The sequence below is a fragment of the Alligator mississippiensis genome, chromosome 5 (genome assembly GCF_030867095.1).
Source record: "Alligator mississippiensis isolate rAllMis1 chromosome 5, rAllMis1, whole genome shotgun sequence".
Lineage (NCBI taxonomy): Eukaryota > Metazoa > Chordata > Crocodylia > Alligatoridae > Alligator > Alligator mississippiensis.
Window position 1 is genome coordinate 181,152,573 of NC_081828.1, and position 19,076 is coordinate 181,171,648.

General features: G+C 42.4%; 1 protein-coding gene across 1 annotated transcript in view; it reads right to left on the bottom strand.

Annotated features, from left to right (window-relative positions):
* Window positions 1–19,076, bottom strand: part of CUBN (cubilin) — a 241,539-nt gene that overhangs the window by 151,068 nt on the left and 71,395 nt on the right. The window lies entirely within an intron of this gene.

Below are 19,076 nucleotides of genomic sequence, written 5' to 3' on the forward strand. Positions count from 1 at the left end.
TTATGAGCTCTGAATGTTCTGTGTAAGCAATGCTGTATATTCAGATCTCCAGGTTACACTGGGCATGTTGGTATTTTTGCCAGGAGCAGGGGAGCATACACAAGCAGTGGTGAAATACTTTCTATTGCTACCCAAAAGGATTAAGCTCACTAACACAAATTGCTACATTATTCTCTCACCAAAAATATACTTGGTTTATGGATTTTAAAACTTAGAATTTAAAGTTAGGTACCTAACTGGCTATTTAAGCAAGCACCCAAATATTTTGCTGGAAGTTTATGGATGCTCACACCTTTTTAAAAACTTGTCCCTCTTTTTGGTGCCTTAGTCTTACTGCAGACACTGAGGTTTGCAAAACATTGGCCCAAATACTGTAGAGGGCTTTGAAAACACTCTGCCATCTTTCTTCACAGGTCCCACTCGTGATATCACACATTTGAGGAAAAGGCATCTGATAAAAACCTGATAACAATGAGAATGTGACATATCTTGGCCCAGTTGTGCTTAGTTTCTGGCCTCAAGTGCTGTCACGTTACATTTTTCTTTATTACTTCTGTACTTGTTGCTATGGTTCTCAATGTTTGAAATGAACTCCCTCGTGCTTCTTTATCACTTTGCCCTGGTTTGGTATTCATCTGATCTTCTGACTCACAAAACATATCTTTCTAACATAAACCAGCAAATAATTGGCATAAGAAACCATGCCTGAACATCTTCATTGCTGAGTCTTTGGCATGTACTCTGTCAGAATTTCGTCAGAAACCTCTCTCTGTTCTGATCCTCCCCACTATAAAATTCTCTCTCTGAAGATTGCAAAGAGCTAGATGGATGATTTTTTGGAGCTAGCCAAGATTATTTAACTTTGTTCTAATTTCAAAAGCTCTTCTCTGAATACCCCTCACTCCATCAGGTGGAGCTGTCCTACTTTGCACACACATACATGATAAGATGAAAAATATTGATCAACCATGCAGTCTGCCACTTACTGCAAACACATAATTGTAGACTGGTAATATTTTATTAAGTCCTCAGCTGCTGCTGTTCAAGATGTAGATCTTGTGGAACCGTTAGAATTTTTTTAAATTAATTTAGCTCTATCTGGAGGTATGAGGGACAAGAAATCTATTCAAAGTTGATGCCTTTCTAAACAAAAGCATGCTGTAGTTTCCAGAATCTACAGGCATTTTGTAGGAATAGCAAGGTTAAATTCTGCACAGAAGTTCTCCTAAAACAAAAATGGTGGTCACCCTTAGCCACAAGCCTAATGGCCTGTGAATATATGAATTTCCAAAGCTTTAGAAGTGAATAAAAGGATTTAAAAACAATTGTAATTATTGTTTTACTCAAAAATTCCCAGGTGAGGCTAGAGAAATCTGAGAATTTCTAACTTCCAAAGTGACCTCTCCCAATTATTGCAAAACTTTTCTTCATTTGTGTTTGGTGGTAAGGCACAGAGTTTTAGTGATGGTGATCCTCACAAGAAGTTGACAAGTTCAACCTGTGTCTACATCTCTTCAAATTGCAACTATGAAATGCAACAGGCAGAGGAAATGAAGATAAGATGTAAATTACTCCAAGTCACAATTATGACATTCTTTGGAGCAGGGCTGAATGCTTATACACTCCTTTATGACTTTAGTCCTACAAAATTAAATGAAGGCAAATCCAGTTAGATTCCTCATAAAAGTTAGACTGCTGGATTCCATTTAAAACCAATTCTTCCTGCAATAGCCTCTAATTTTTGCAAGCAACAGAAAAATCTGAAGTATTTAATGATCTGTAGCTTAAAATAAAAATTTTAAAAATCATACATTAGGCATGGTGATGAAAAACATCTGAACGTTATTCATTGAATCATTTGGTAGCAACACTGAAATCAAACTGAGAAACACATCTAATTGATCTTTTCTAAGTTTGATTCATCAAATGGGTGTTATTTTTATCTAAGCAGACAGTTAACGTCACATATCTATGTAATTCCCCTGAAAACAAACAGTCACTTTTTCAATATACAAATAATGTTGCTACGGAAACCACTTCATGCCGTGCTGCCCCTTGGTTCTGTTTTCAGACGAGAATATTATTCACGGGAAATTCAAATGGCCTGCCAGCTGTAACTCACTGAGAGTAAGACAGGCCTGCTACAGCTAGAATTACAGACTTTTTTTTTCTTCAAGCTGTCTTACCCTTATAATGAAAGGAACAGCTGTGCATTTTTATGAAGCATTTTGAACCAAATTTTGCTTTTGGATAAGATAAGCAATTGCCACTAAAGCTTATGAAGATCTCCTCAACCACAATTGGTCTCTTAATCTCTCAGACATGTTTTTTTTTAATTAAGAGATATTTTGTTTCATCATCTCTATTATTCTCTAACTTGGAGAAAGGGCAGGGGGAGTTCTTGTCTAAACCATGTCAGGCAAAGTATTCTTGTTGCCTGGGTAAGACAATTGAACCTTGGAATGATTTATTACAGATTACTACTAGGGAAGGGAAGAGAATGAAGCCATTCACGCCACTGCTGCAGAGGGAAGGGCCAGGGACTCTCTGCAGCTCAAGGCCCTAGGCGTGTGCCTAGTTTGCTTTCTTTTATGCAGCACCAGTTCTTTTGCTAGATGAGGCTGAGGAAGACCCCAGCCCTGACTCACATGGTTCAATGCAGAAATGCTCCATCCAGACAGGCCTATTTATTAAAGGTTAAGATGGAGCTAGTTTCCCTTTATCTTCCTTGTTTTTTCCCTTTGCCGGTACCAAGGCTACAACCCCAGATAATGTGCATCTTCTGTATCAAGAGAGTTCCAGATCAATTGACTTCAGTGCACTGAAACTGCACAGGAAAGAGGTGATAACTCAGAGAATCTGATCAGAAATCATTTGGTGTTTTCTAAGACAAAGTTAGTTACTTGAATGCCGCCTGAAAATTTATGGGCAACTAATGTAGATTCTGGAGTCTTGATGTTTAGGACTTCCTGCAAAAATCTCTGATGCTGTGGACCACTGATGCCCAATAAGGGTGCTTTGGCACTCTTGGGTGCCTTAAGATCCTTCAGGGGTGCCATGGGGTGCCACGTAATATTAGTGCTGTTAGGAGTGCAAACATGATACACAAGATAAACCCAATAATTTCAAATACAAATCAATAGTATTAAAAATATTCTGAATTCTTTGCAACAGAAAAAATGTGGTATTATTTTGCCATATTTAAAAAATGAGGGAAAACTAAGAGCTGGCATTTTCTGAAGGGTGCCCAGAATCTACAAAAGGTTAAGAACCTCTGCTCTGGACATAAGCACCACCTGTTCATTTTTGTTACACTGTTCTGCTTCCAATACACTACATAAATACCCCATAGCACTCCTCCAGGCTAGAGACAGACATTTAAAAAGCCTGAGCCTGAATTGATTCAATCTTTGTCAGTTAGTCTAACCTGCAAAGCTTGAAACAATTTGGAGGTGGACAGACTTCCCTTTTCATTCCAAAAATGCAGGCACAGGCCTGCAGTGGCTCAGGCTAGAAGCTGGGGGGCGCTTGAGCAGCCCTCCCTTGCTTCACAGTGCTAAGCTGAGGGGTGTGTGGCCAGGCCCCTCCTGAGCTGCCCAGCAGGGAACGTTTATCATCCCTAACTCACTGTTTACCAACCCATTAAGAAAACAAAGCCTCTCTTCAAGCTCTTCTTAAACAGTTTTTCCAAGGAAGGACATTAAGCTACCGGCTGATTAGCTCCAAAAAGCCTGTCTGCCCTTATTGTCTCCCACAACATGGACCCATAGGCAGCATGTGGTCTGCTAGCTAATGCTGAGGTGTCTGTGTAAGGCAGGGCATGGGGAGGGAATAATCCCTGTTTAGCAGAGAGAAACCAGGCAGATGCTCTGTGCCTGCAAGTCTCTGCTGGAGCTCTGGCCAGGGAGCAGAAGGGAGGGGCTGTGGAGCCCTGCTGTGGAACAGAGAGCCCCGCCAGCCCAGGGAGCATGCTGGGATGCTGGGGGAGTCTGGTTTATCTTAAACCAGCAAGGAATCTAGGACAGACATTATATAAACCAGTTTGACCCAAATCATTTAAATTTGATACTACATTCAACCAGGTTTATCTCAAACTGGTTCCAGCCATTTTCAAACTGGTTGATGTGCACTAAACATCTGTTCTGTTATAGGTTTTTAAACCAATTTATGATCATTTAAACCAGTTTATGTGTAATGTCTGTCCCTAACCCCAGAGACAGGAGCATTTCGCCTCTCTGTGAAAGAGAGGGACATTAAGTGGCATGGCTAAGACCACAAAGGGAGTAAGTGTTAAGAGTGGAACTGGAACTCAAGAATGGAACTGAATAGAAAAAGGAATCTCTGTGCTGTGAAAAATATCAAGTTTTTGTCAAAAAGTCCATCCTCATTTAAGATAAAGAGAAAATTTTGAGAAATAATAGGAAATTAGAAGCAGAATTTTTTCAGCTTGTCATTTGCCTACTTAGAAGTCCTGCAAGCAGGAATAAGAACTGACAAGAACTCTTGCAGGCAGCTATTTGAGGCTGACTGCCCCACCCTGACTTCTCCCTGCTTCTCACCACCACCCAGCTGGCAAAGGAACTATCACGAAGTAAATATTTGGGGCGCTCTGTCTGTTCACCTTCTTGTCAACCCAGCTGCAGTTTTCCAGCTGCTTGCTTAGAAGACTTTTTTTTTTTTTTTTTAAATCAGTGTCACTTTCATTGGAGAAGTGAAATTAGTAAGAGCTTTCCAGGCAGGGACCTTGGAAGTCATTATTTCAGTTTTCCTGACAAAAAAAATTAATACTTTTTGGCAAAAAAAGGCATTTTTCATCGGTCAGGTATCCAAGTTGTAGCTGTATTGGTCTAGAGGCAAAAGGAATCAGAACTCATAGTAAAGGTGATATTTTTTATTAGACCAATAAGAGATTTTTTTGGCAAAAATCTAGTTGGTTTAATAAAAGATATCACCTCTACCACAAGTTCTGATTCCATTTTCCCAAGGAAATTTTTGATTTTTCAAAAAAAGGATGTGTTCTACCAAAGAATCAGTTGAATGAAAACCCCACAATTAGCTCTACTGATGGCCGAAAGGCTGTCAACTGTTATCAGACATTAAACAGAAGCAGCACTCTGCGAGGCAGCATTTTGTCTAGAGATGGTGGGAACGTGTCATAGATCCATAAGAGAGTTTCACGTTGACCCAGTGGGGGAAAAACGTATCATAAACACCTTTTTCAAAGCTGATACAAATTGGCTGAAGTCTCAGAGATCTCCCAAAACAGCTTGCAGCTGTACTTACAAAATGATGTTGTTCAGGGTAGACCAGGAAGGATTATTGTGTTCCACCCAGCACCAGAAAGTTCTGGGAAAATCCTCAAATGCAACTTGTACTAGGACCAGGATCCTCCCACAAATGAAAAAAAGCTATGATGATATTTTTCTTTGACAGGCCTCAGCATTATGAGTAATGACTTACAGCCCATATACAACCTTTCCTGAGTGGATAGTTTTCTGGCAGAAAACCAATGACAGAATTACAAACAAACCCTGTTACCAGAAAACAAAGCCAAACAAGAGCAGACACAATAAAAACCCAAACAACTGAATGATGATAAGAATTCATGAGTGATATCACTACTTACAAGATCAAAAATAGAGAGAATATATTTGTAAGAGACTAGTTTACATATAGCAAAAATGACTTGCAAGGGGCAGTTCAGGAACCCTCACATGTGTTAACCAGAAAAAAAATGAAACTTGTTCAATAGGATGTAGGTTACAACAATATCACACCACTGAGACAGGTACTTTCTCATGGTTTCTGCATGTTAGTGATTTACTGTGTGAAGCACTATCATCTTTGCTACATACTGGAGCACAAACAAAAATCTGAGTAGTATTAACGTTAGATAGCTGTAGATTTCAGTTCTGACCTATATCTACCAACTGCTACAGCTAGAAACAAGTGTAAGCACACACATAAAGATATGTAAAATAATATATAAAATATAGGGTTTCTCTTATTTATCTGGCCAAGACTAGAGAGTGTTTTCATGTAATTTGTTTGTTGTTTTTACATGCATAGAACCCAAAATGCGTTGAATTATCCAGCAGAGGAAAAACAATTTTTGAATCTGAATTTTGCAATGAAACCAGAACCCTAGCTTTGAACTGTGCCAAAATTTAAAGGTGTTTGAAACCTGGGTTCAACTGTATTGGTTAGAATCCCAAATGACTTTTTTTTTCTGCTTTGCTTTATGCAACTACTGCCTCCCCCAACTGTAATAATTCTTCACTCAATACAGGATGCTAAATTAGCTTCCCTCAGCACTTTGTATTTATCTCCCACTTCCATCTCTAACCTTTGTCCTGTACTGATTGATCCCTCTCTTTCTGGATTTCCTTACCTGTTGATATTCTTCTCCCAAAACTTCCCCTCAAAACAAACATCCCTTCCTACATAAACCCTCCCCATTTAATATCTGTGCATATTTATGAGCAAATTTTGAGTATATAGAAGGTATATAGGAGGACATATAACTGGGAAGTTACCTAGAGTCACATTAGGAACCATTTGAACATCATGAGAAGTGCCAAACAGGGCAGAGAATGTGGTCCAAAGTGGGTAGAAGGGAGGGTTTCAATATGTTGCCCACACTCTTTCTGTGATTTGCAAGTCCAAACTCTAGGCAACTTTCCTCCGCCTCCATACCTTTACTGCATTAGATTAATTACTTAGCAATGTTCTTCTGTAGAGCAAGACATTTATGCACACAAGACAATCCCTTTGGGATTCATATAATCTATGGAATGTGCCAATGGCTAGTTTTTAATAATAAGCATTATATCTGATAAAGGGAGTCTATGTTTTGTCTTGTAAACTGAGCCTGAAACACTTAGCTCTGCTAGAAATATCAAGCTAGGTTAAATTCCATATTTTCCTGCAATACAATTTAAAAAAAAATGGAATTGTCATTTCTTATCCTAGCCCAACAGATCACATTTTCAAAGGAAACAGCCTTGAAAATTCTAACTAAAAGATAGTTCTGTAGAACTTTACTTTTCTCAGTAAAGTTCTGATTTTGCACATAATGCAAAAAAATCAATTAGCTCCCCTTGTAAGACTGTATTCATCACTTTATGGCACAATAAAAAAAACAAACAAGTATCTTTAAACAAACTGGTCAAGAAAGCTGGTTAAAACAGCAGTACTGCGTCTGAAGAGAGAACACTGACAGAGCGTGTGCCATGCGTGCAGCTCCAACACTGCTAAGGAACAGTTTTTGCATTCTTAAATCATTCATTTCTTTGGTGAAGTATACAAAGGGTACAAAGTGACCTGAAACCCCTTTCTGAGAACGAAGAATGTCTTACAGTCACACAACAAACTCTCATGAAAATGGGCTCAGGCAGATGATGAATCCTTTGCCTTTGGGATAGAAAGTCTGCAGAAAACAAGAGGGGTTTACCAAAGACCACAAGAACAAAATAGTTATGAGCATGAGACAGGAGTGCTATAACATTGATTTTTGCTTCTCTGTGTACCTTGAGAATTGGTAAGATGCAGGAATTTGACCTTGCTTTAAACTGGGAAAACACTGCTGGACAAGGCAGCAGGATAATTTCTGCAATTGTGAGAACTGTATCCCTGAAATAACCCTCTGAAAGAAAATTCATGTTTTGGTGGAATCTATGACTGGAATTCTCCAAGAGGAGACAAGAATCCTTCCTGCGGATATACTAATGAAATGGAAGAAAGAAGAGGGTACAGACTGAAAAAGCCCAGATTAATTTTGCAGAGTTTGAAGCCAGTTGCTCAAGAACAGACAACTACAAACCTTGTGTTACAGATGAAATAGCTTGACTGTAAACTGAATTAACACCTGCCATTACTTACAGAGGTCCAGTTAAAGAGGGGCTGCTCTGAAAAGGGTCCTCTAGTGTCAAGATTTACTAAGTCAAAGGATGGATCACTGTCTTTCGCGTTTAAAGGAGAATGGAAAACCAGTCTTGACAAAAGAAGGGTGGAAAAATAGAAAAGGAGCATGTTAAATGTACTGGGTGCATCTGCACATGCACTTAAAGCGATGCAATAAACTCTGGTGAAGTTCAAGCCAGAGTCAACTGTTCCCGGATGCAGTGTCTATACATGCACCCAGGATAGCACCAATTTGAGCCAGGGTGGAGCAGGCCCCCAGCTGGCTGGGCTGACCGGGCACAATTTATGCCCCCAGTCAGCATCTACACGTGCGTTTCAGTGAAATAAAGTACTCCGCTGTAAGACCGTACTACTGTCCCCGACAATACTATCCTATGGCAGAGGTAATTAGTTTACTGCACCCTAATAGCAGCACACATGTAGACTGTGATGATTTACTGTGGAGCTATTAGTCTACTTCACAGAAAAGTGCGCATGTATATGTACCCGCTGAGACCTATAGTAAGACAAAACTGTCCAGTAATACGATAAGAATCACCAAGGTATCTGAGAAGGAAGTTGTGTTATTGATTATTCTAAAACGAATGACAAAACTGACTGCAGAATCCACCGAACAGGGATTTTACAGCTTCAATTTCTTCCCCCTGAAAAGGGAATGGAAGTAGGTATATTTGTTTGTATGAATTGGAGGTTTATGCCATTCCCTTCAGTTATGATAAAACAAAGTGAACGAGACAAACTCCTTCATAGCTTTAATGGTCTAATTTGCTGCTCAGAGGTGGCTGGATTGTACAGTGTAATTTACCAAGTGAATTTTGGAGAAAAGAGAGATAATAGAGAACAATCCAAGCAAAGGTGGATTATTCCCAAATTTCCTTTCTCTTCCAGGGGGCTTACACATTTCTGTGCATTAGATATGCTGATATTTTGCAGTTGCACAGTTGCCTTGTTGTATGTAACTGCTTTCCCAAAAGCACAGGAAAAGTCACATTACTCTGAGTTGCTAGGGCGCGGCAGTTAAAAAAAAGAAGTAACTAAAAATAAGCTGTTATTCATTTATGTTGGGTTTTGTGTGTCTGCAAGTAAACCATCCTTCAGTTGCATCCTGAATGACTCCACATTACTGGTTCTTGGTTGATTTCAATTAGAAATCTTACAACCCTTTCACTATTAATACATTTATCACTAGCGTGGTTTCAATTCTGCTTTCAGATAGCATACTTCAAATACATTCAGCCATTTAAGGGTCTCAAGATTTTGTTTAACTGGAAACAAAAACTTTTTTGAGTACCAAGCTCCTCTACAATTAGCGAGGCAGATCCCAATCCAGATAGTCTGCTCTTCCAAATGATTCAGATCTCCCACTGAAAATCTGCAGGGAATAATCCCAGTTGCCAGGCCTACAGCCTGCAGCAGAAGTCCGAGGGAAAACTTTGCTTTTGTCCTTGGAACCTCACACAGAGGAGTTTCCACTGGAGAACTCAACATTGCTTAGGGATTTTATGTCAATGGGTAGGTTGGATTGCTACCAGCCTGTGTGCTAATGGGTTTAGAGATACCACTGCAGTCTGGCTAGGAGGCTGTAATTCAATGTCTCTCTGCAGAGCCAGGATGGATATATTCAGTCTATCATCAACTTCCCCTGGGTGATGTGAATGTGGCGACACTTTTTAATTGATGTAGTCGTAAACTGAGCCACACTCCATGTTTGAAGTATTCCTCCTGCACTTTAAGATATACATTCATATAATGCGCTAACAAGTCTTTGGCAACCCTCCTGCTGGATTAGTCTTATTTATTTAGTGGTTAGATTTAGGGAAGTAAGTAAAACTAGTGACAGGAAAAGCTTGATATCTCAGTTCCTCTGAGTAGTACTTAATTGAAAAGAAAAGACTGTCAGTTTAGTTCAAGCAACAATTATTGAATGCATTATTCCCAGATGGAGAGAGAGGATATTATGGTACATCTCTGGAATGCTGTTGCAGTAAAAACATATCCTATTACTACAAAAGGAAATGAACCTGAACAAAAGAACAGATTTCCTGCAAATTAGCACTGATTTGGTATATATTAAGGTGCAATAATATTTAAATCAGAGGCCTAGATCTTGAAACATGGAGACCAGCTAAGGTAATTGGTCCTGACCAAGGGAGCTGTGGTGTGCTGGGTGATGTTAGGAAGGAACACAACCCCAGGTTCCAGAGCACAGAGGAGTCATTCTGGAGTTGCTACAACAGATTCATGTTTTCAGTTAAGCAAGATCTGTGAAGCATGAGCCTCCTCTATCTACACAGGCTAGCCAAGATGTAGACCTTTAGTCATCTCCTACCATGCTATTTTCCTCTGAGCTTATGTGAACATGGTATAGTCATCTGCTGTGCACAGAGGGTGGACCCTCATCTATTGGCTGTTGCATCTTGTCGTCACTGCATAGCAAAATTGCACTGCTGCTTTTCAAGCCTTTTGTGCCTTGGAAAAGGGCAAGCAGGATTTTATTAAAAGCAGATGTTAAATATGTTGGAGTTCAAAGTTGGGGTTTTCTGAGTGCAAGAAGATAGGAGGAGTCTGACAGTGAAAGACAGGAAGATTAGGGGGGTTTCAAATAATACTTTTCTTGGATAAGAGGGGAGGGAATTTCACTCTTCCTGCATATTTCTAACATCAAGTGCAACAATATGAAATTATTTTTACTTATAAAATAGCTTTGTTCCTGTTGAGGTTGATCTGTCACATTAAATAAGTCAACCAATCAGTGAGGACAGAAAAGTAAAAGATGCTTATTTAGCTAACTGCTTGGTGAAGGCAAAGGAAGAAACAGCACTTCTTTCTCAGATTACTATCTGTAAGATCACTGGTTTAGCCAGTGATTACTGTTTCCTTTGAAAGATTAAAGTTAGTTTATTAAAACTAAGTCACAACAGGCAATTGAATCTACGTCCAGTCCAGTCCAACTACATTTAGTGACACAACAAAAAAAAAAAATCAGAGCTGCTATTAAAAATAGGTTAAATCCATGTTGCCACAGCTTGTTAGATGTCTTTCTGCTAAGTTAGTGCTCTCACAGTCTTGAAAACTTAGCTGTAAACCCTCTGCATTCCTCTGCAAAATGTCAGGCATCCTGTGAGCGCTATTAGCAATGAACCAACTTCCTCTGCCAGACCATGAAATGAAGCATGGTGCTCATTTGTTAAAGAAGTACTCACATAATATTAGCATTAGCTGATGCCGTGATATAATCTGTAGCAGGGCTATGAATCAGATTCTACCCTTCTTGCCCTGGTATAATCATTTCCATATGTACAAGCAGACATCAAATGCCAGCAAGTCAGAGTGGAAGTTTCTTAGACACACTCAGCACAGACCTAAATGACTGCACCTGGTGCAAAGCAGTGGAGAATCAGACCTCACACAGTCAAAATCCAAAGTCAGAATCATTTACATAGCTCCCTCATGGGTGACGTGGCTTTGTACCACACCCAACACTAGCCCCTGCTTTCAAGACACAATCTGGTTAAGAACAACATTAGCATCCAGCGATCAAAGGAGAGAAAGAAAAGGAATTATCATACACAGATCATTTCTTGTCCTATCTGTGTGATCTCATTTCAGCTTGGATCAGTCATGCATTTAAGACACATGGACAGCATGGTCTCTGATCACCTGGACACTGTTCAGTAGGGCTCTGCGAAATGGCACCGTTCCATTTCGCCCTGAGTTTCGACGGAACAGCATTTCATTTCGAATTTCATTTTGATTCGAAACAGCTGTTCTATTCTGTTCTGTTGAAATAAAAAGGCTGTTTCGACGTTTTGCTGGGGACAGGGGTCAGCCCAGTGGGGCTGACTCTCCATCCCCCACGCTAGATTGTGCCGGGGCAGGAAGTCAGCATAGCTTGGTTGACTCCCCATCCCCCGTGCTAGATCACGGGGCTGACTTCCCATCCCCTGGCTGACTCCCTGCCCCCAGTGTAATCTAGCATAGGGGATGGGAAGTTAACCCAGCTGGGCTGACTCCCAGACCCCAGCACCACCTAGTGCTGGGGATGGGAAGTCAGCCCAGCAGGGCTGAGTTCATTTCCCCAGCACTATGGTTTAAATGGTTCGACTTTTGAAACGTTTTAACTAGCCTCGTTTTGTTTCAAGGCTGTTTCGCAGCTGGCAAAATTTTGCACAGCCCTACTGTTCAGTCTATTGTTATCTCACATACCTGGAGTTTGGTTTATTTGGTTTAGTTGCCAACAGTACCCAGCAACCATAGGAAGTGGGTTCAGGGGAGTTGGGTTTCATTTTTATTATATCTTCCTCTTAGGTAGAGAAAATCAAGGCACAATTAATGAAGCTAAAAGTCCCTAGTGTGTGAATTTAAAACAAAATAAAAACTAATCAAGTTAAATCCAGTTCCCAGGCACATGCCTGCAGTGGCTCAGGCTAAAATTCCGGGGGTGCTAGAGTAGCCCTCCCTTCCCTTCCAGAGTGCTGTGCAGAGTAGGGCATGGGTAGGCCCTGACAGGATGCTCTGATTAGGGAGGGGTTCCCCCTGCTCCTGAGCAGCCCAGCAGGGAATGTTTATCACCCCTAACTCAGTGTTTATCAACCCATTAAGAAAACAAAGCCTCTCTCCATTAGTGCATGCTCTTCTTAAACACCTTTTCCAAGGAAGGACATTAAGCTACCTGTTGATTAGCTCCAAAAAGCCTGTCTGCCTTTCTTGCCTCCCACAGCATGGACCGTAGCCAGGATGTGGTCTGCTAGCTAATGCTGAGGTATCTGTGTAAGGAAGAGGGGTAGAGGGAATAATCCCTGTTTAGGAGGAAGAAGCCAGGCAGATGCCAGCAGTCTCTGCCAGAGCTCCCGTGAGGGAGCAGAAGGGAGGGGCCAGCCTTGATGTGGAGCAGAGAATCCCACCCAGCCCAGAAAGCATGCCAGGCTGCTGGCTGTGTCTGGTTTAACTTAAACCAGCAAAGGGTTTGGGACAAATATTGCATAAACTGGTTTGAGCCAAATCAGTTAAGTCTGATACTACATTCAGCCAGGTTTATCTCAAACTGGTTTCAGCCATTTTCAAACTGGTTTATATGTACTGAACATCTGTTCTGTTACAGGTTTAAACCAGTTTCTGAATGCTTAAACTAGTTTAGGTGTAACGTCTGTCCTTGGCCTGACAAAATTCTTAACATATTGCAATATACCTGGAAAACTTTGTTTCCTGAAAACTGAATCTCTAAACCAGCTCTGCTTTTTACTCTTCTAAGCTACTTAGTTTCTGAGTTGCACTCCCTGGGCACATCTACATGAGACATTTACTGGGGAGTTGTCTAATTATCTCCACAGTATAATCTTTGTGTCTACATGTGCGGCTCTATTAGGTCACAGGAAACTAATAAACGCCACCATAGGTTAGTACTTGTAAATACAAGTAGTATCCTGTGGTGGTGTTCTTTATTACATAGCAACACATGTACAGATGCTGATGGGGCCGGCTGGGGCACAAGGATATTTCAGTGTGGGGGCTGTCTGCCCTGGAGTATCCTTGTACACCAGTCAACCTCTCCGTAGCATGCTGAGGCAGGTCAGAGCAGCCCCAGGCTGGCAGGCTGACCCCCTGAGCTCCTTGCAAGCTGGCTCAATGTTCTACGGTCCCAAGCACACATGTAAATGTGGCACCCAGAAGCAATAAACTCTGGTGCAATATGCACTGGAGTTCATTGTTTCACATTAATAGTACATGTAGACATGCCCCGTATTCAGTAAACTGAGGTTTCTTCCCAAATACAGCTATATGCATTTGCATAAAGCTCAATATCCCACCTCTCTCTGTCATCTAGAAAAAGTGGTTGTCAACCAGGGGTATGCATATCCCTAGGGGTACTTAAAAGGGTCATAGGGGATATGTAGATCTCTGCATGCATGTATGCAGCAACAATGCAGCATGCAGGCAGCCAAGAGCAGAGCCCAGCCATGTGGAGAGCAGCTGGACCCAGCTGGTAAGTTAGTTGCAGGGGCAAAAAATGGGGCTGGGCTGTTCCTGGTGGGGGTGTTGGGCCGGGCTGTGCTGGGAGCAGGGTTGGGGGGGGCGCTACAGTAAATTCTGGGGTGACTGTAGCCCCTCCCATAGCCCCCCACCAGAGCCACTGCTGTCCACCCTGAGCATAGCCTGGCCCAGCCCCCACCACAAGAAGCCTATTGCTGCCCTGTCCCAGTCCGCAGCCCAGCTGCGCCCCGGGTGCAGATCTGGGGGCATATGCCCCCGATGCCCTCCTGCGGTGTGCAGTGGTGGGCCCCACCCCACGCCTCCCAGAGAAGTCACTTGCAGCTCTGTCCCACGCTCCACCCCAGCTGGGCAGCATCTATCCCTACTCTAGCCCCAGCCCCACTCCCTCCCTCACTGCAGGAGCCTATGGGAATGGGGCTATGGTGGGGAGGGGCTGCAGCCACTCTAGAATTCACTGTAGCCCCCCAACCCCTGCCCAGGACTGCCACCCACCCCGAATGAAGATCAGCCCAGCCCCCCACCAGGAAGAGCTCAGCACCCCAGCCTGCAGCAGCAGCTCACCTAACCCCTGGAAGCAGATCTGTGGGCTCACACCCCCCCATACCCTCCCAGGGCGCGCGTAGTGGCAGGAGCTACCCCACCTTTCCCGTGCCCCCCAGATGAGCCGCTTGCAGCTCCATCCCACAGCCCACCTGCCTCATCTGAGCTGAGCAGTGTCTGCTCCAGTCCCTACCTCACCACAGGACCTTGATCTGCCCCCCCTCCCCCCCCAAACAGGAACAAAATATAAAAGGTATATGAGGTGAAACTTTGTGACAAAAGGAGTACATTTATTTAAAAAGGTAGAAAATCTGTCTAGAATATACACCTGTTACTCAATGTTACTGCTCCAGTGTTAACTCTGGTCAGCCCCTCTGGAGTTTTCCATTATTAGGTCTTTTTGGAATAATATAATCTCAACATTAGCATCTGTCAAAAGCTACATTTGTATCATCTGAAAGGCAGATATAGAATTTTGAAAAGGGGAGTGCAGATGGTGAGATGCATCATCACATATAAGACAACAAATATTTTTCTCCAGTTAAATGTAAATTAGAAGCTATAGTAATAGGCGAGGAGCCTGGAGCTGCATTATTCAATTTAAGATTGAACTAAAAACAAATATAAATTTCATTTTGAATGAGTTAAAAATAAATCTGCAGTGCTATGAAATAAGAGTTTCATTACCAGGAGAAGCTAACAGACAACAACATTGCAGAACAAAGGATAGCTTGATTGCTGGAACATCAGGAACATTAAAAAAAGAATAGAGGGTCATTAACACCTGTGGAATGAAGAGATTAGAAGGGACCAGATACATTACAATGAGCCATGAAGTCAAGTTACTCCCACAGCACTCCTTGACTAGAAATGCTGCCGCCACTAATTGGCAGTTAGTTTTAAACTTTGGGTGAAGCAGGAATCAAAGTGGGGTACAAGTGTACTAGTGCATACCTCTTCCATCCCCTCCCCTTGGAACTACCCCTAAGCCTTGTTCCCCTTACAAACCAAAGCCAGGCTCAACCTGGATTTCAGATGCAAAAATGTCCAATATATTCTGTCTACTTGGAAAATCAGTCATGCACTCATTCCAAAATATTCCCCCTTTCTCCCATATCTGACAGCACTCCATATGCATGTCAAAATGCCTCTCTTCTCACTATTGACATGGTAAGGCAACAATACTTTGCATCCTAATTGGTTCACCTTCGCTCTCTTTTCACATAATGGCATGACACAATATGATGACTATGTTTTTCCCTGTTTTCTGTGTTTAGTAGTGCCATGCAAATTCTTCTTTTATTGAAAATAAAAATAGAAATAATTAAAATCAAAGAACACCAGTTTTTCCCCTCTCTTCCAACATGTTCTATTTCTGCTTTTGAAAGTAACACTTCCTTAAGCATGTCTTGGATCTAGTCCTTTCATCTGGCCCTATCCCTTCAGTTCTGGCTCTTCCCTGGAACAGGATATTCTGGCAACTGTTCTTCTCCTCAGGGACTTTCTACTGTGCTCATGACTGACTGTCATTGACAAAGGCTTTTACATGTTGTAACTAGGAAGCTTGGCCTCTCAGCTTGGTTTTTGGCTTGGCTTTTGCTTTTTAACTTAACCACAGAACTTCTCAGGTCTTAAATGACTCCTGGTAGTTCTCAACACATGCTCTGCCACACTCCCGTTTACTTTCTTTCCACCCCTTTGTCCAGCTGGAGGATGTTGGGAGCACACAGTTTTCAGCAGTTTATTACTGGCACACCAAATGAGGGGTGTAGAACATTAAGATGAAACAGACCAATAGGCCTCCAGGTCTATTACTTGATTTCCTGTAAGAGTAATTACCATGTGACGATAAATCTCAAGGAAGTCACTCCTTTCACAGCCATCACCTTGCATCCAAACAGCTATAATGTTACTTTAAACTCTGGGATATGGTCTTTTGGGGCAAGATCCTCTCTGATTTAAAAAGGTGAAGTGATGCATAGGTGCTTTTGTATTGGTCCCCTGGCCAGAGGTCATTTGGGTTGGAAAGGCCACTTAGTCAAAACCCTGCACAATGCAGTATGAATTATTCCTCTCTAAACCACGTCCAAAAAAATACTTTCAGGCCTCTTCTTGCAACCGCCAAGGATGGAGGTTCCACAACTTCTGTGGACAGTGTGTTCCATTATTCTACTGTTCTGACATCCATCAAGGAAGTTCCTTCTGAGATTTAATCTTAATCTAAATCTGCTTTACTAAAGTTTAAATATATTGCTTCATTTTCTGTCTTCTGAATCAGTGGATAACATTTCACCCTTGTTTCTAGGGCAGCCTTTCAAATAATTAAAAACTGCTATCATGGTCCCTTAGGCCATGGGCAGACATGCTGCTTGAAGGACTCCAAAGGCCTGTGAAGTGCTGCAAACAGTGAGGGTGCTGATGGTCAAACACGAAGAAGCATTTAAAAAATGTCCAAAATGCTTCAAAATGCCTTTAAAAAGGGATCGTCTTAATTTTGCAGCATTTCCTAAAATGTCTACACTCTCTGGCAGAGTGTGACATCTTCCTACTGCTTGTTAAGAGGGAAGGGAGGAGGAGAGCAGAGTGAACACCAACAAGTGCTCTCCTGTGCTCATGGCTGTTCTTGGAAGCCTCTGGAGACCATAAGCTGAGAGGCATGCAGGCTGCATGCCTTCATGGCCATTCTGAAGCACTCAGGGTGGAGGTGAGTGTGGAAGTGCATATCAAAACAGAACTAACGTGATCCGAATTTGAAGCACTCCAAATTGGACTGAGATTTGGAGTGCTTGGAATGTATGGGAGGAAGGGAGGAAAGTGGATCCGGCAAACTACAGGCTCATCAGCCGGACCTCTATCCTGGGCATGGTTTTGGAAAAGATTATAAAGGAGGCCATCCTTAATGGACTAGCTGACGGCAATATCCTGTGGGATACCCAGCATAGGTTTGTTGCAGGTAGCTCTTGCTTGATCAGTCTCATTTTCTTCTACCACCTATCACCTAGACAAGGGAGAGGAGATTGATGTCATATATCTTGACTTCAAAAAAGCCTTCGAACTGGTGTCCCATGATCACCTCTTGGCAAAACCGGCCAACTGCGGGTCCACCACAATCCGCTGGCTGGGGAACTGGCTCCGTGGTTGGATCCAGAGGATGGTGGTTGACGGAAGTCAATCGTCATGGTGCCCTGTGACCAGTGGGGTCCCCCAAGGCTCTGTCCTTGGACCTGTATTGTTCATCTTCATTAATGATGTGGACGTTGGAGTCAGAAGCAGACTGGCCAAGTTCGCCGATGATACCAAATTCTGGGGTAAAACATCCACACCTAAGGATAGGAGGATGATTCAGGCTGACATTGACAGGCTCAGGAAATGGGCGGATGAGAACCTGATGGTGTTTAACACCAAAAAATGCAAGGTTCTCCACCTTGGGAGGAAAACCTGCAGCATCCTTATAGGCTTGGCAGTGCTACACTGCCAGCACTATGGATGAAAGGGACTTGGGGGTCATGATTGACCACAAGATGAACATGAGCCTTCAATGTGATGCTGTGGCTAGTAAAGTGAACAAAACGCTGGCTTGCATTCATAGATGCTTCTCAAGTAAAGCCCAGGACGTCATTCTCCCATTGTACTCAGCCTTGGTGAGGCCACAGCTGGAGTACTGCATCCAGTTTTGGGCTCCACAATTCAAAAGGGCTGTGGAGAAGCTTGAGAGAGTCCAGAGAAGAGCCACGCGCATGATCAAAGGTCAGGAAAACAGACCTTATGACGACAGGCTGAGAGCTATGGGACTCTTCAATCTGGATAAGCGTAGGCTCAGGGGTGATCTGATGGGCACTTATAAGTTTATCAGAGGTGTTCACCAGGATCTGGGGGAACGATTGTTCACCAGAGTGCCCCAAGGGATGACACGATCGAATGGTTATGAACTCCAGCAAGACCCTTTCAGGCTGGACATAAGGAAGAATTTCTTTACTGTCCGAGCCCCCAAGGTCTGGAAGAGACTGCCATCGGAGGTGGTTCAAGCACCCACATTGAACGCCTTCAATAGAACTTTGGATGCTTATCTTGCTGGGATCCTATGACCCTAACTGACTTCCTGCCCTTGGGGCAGGGGGCTGGACTCGATCTTCCGAGGTCCCTTCCAGCCCTAACGTCTACGAAATCTGCGTCCATACCCTCTATCTCCTTTTTGCCAGACTAGACATATTTAAGTTCTCCCAACCACTACTCATATGGTTTTCATTCCAAACCCTACCACTTGCCTCCAGTCCTCTCATTTTTCTTTATCCTTCTTAGAATGCAGAACTGCACACAGTATTGCAACCACAGCCTAAGCAGAACTCTGAAAAGGGATGTGTTGTTTCTGCAAACCATTTAAGCAAATGCTGAACTTCAAGCATGGCTTGCTATCCAGCATGTGTTTAAGTTAATGGCAACAGAACATATGCTTAAGTACCTTGCTGAATGACAGACATATTTAAACAGTTATTTAAGTGAAACCAAATGGTGTATTTATTACCTGTGCCAAATAAAATCAAGATTGAACAACTGTGATCTGCAAAAAGAATCTCGTTCCTACAGTACTTATACCAGGCAAATTGAGGAACCAAATTCACAAA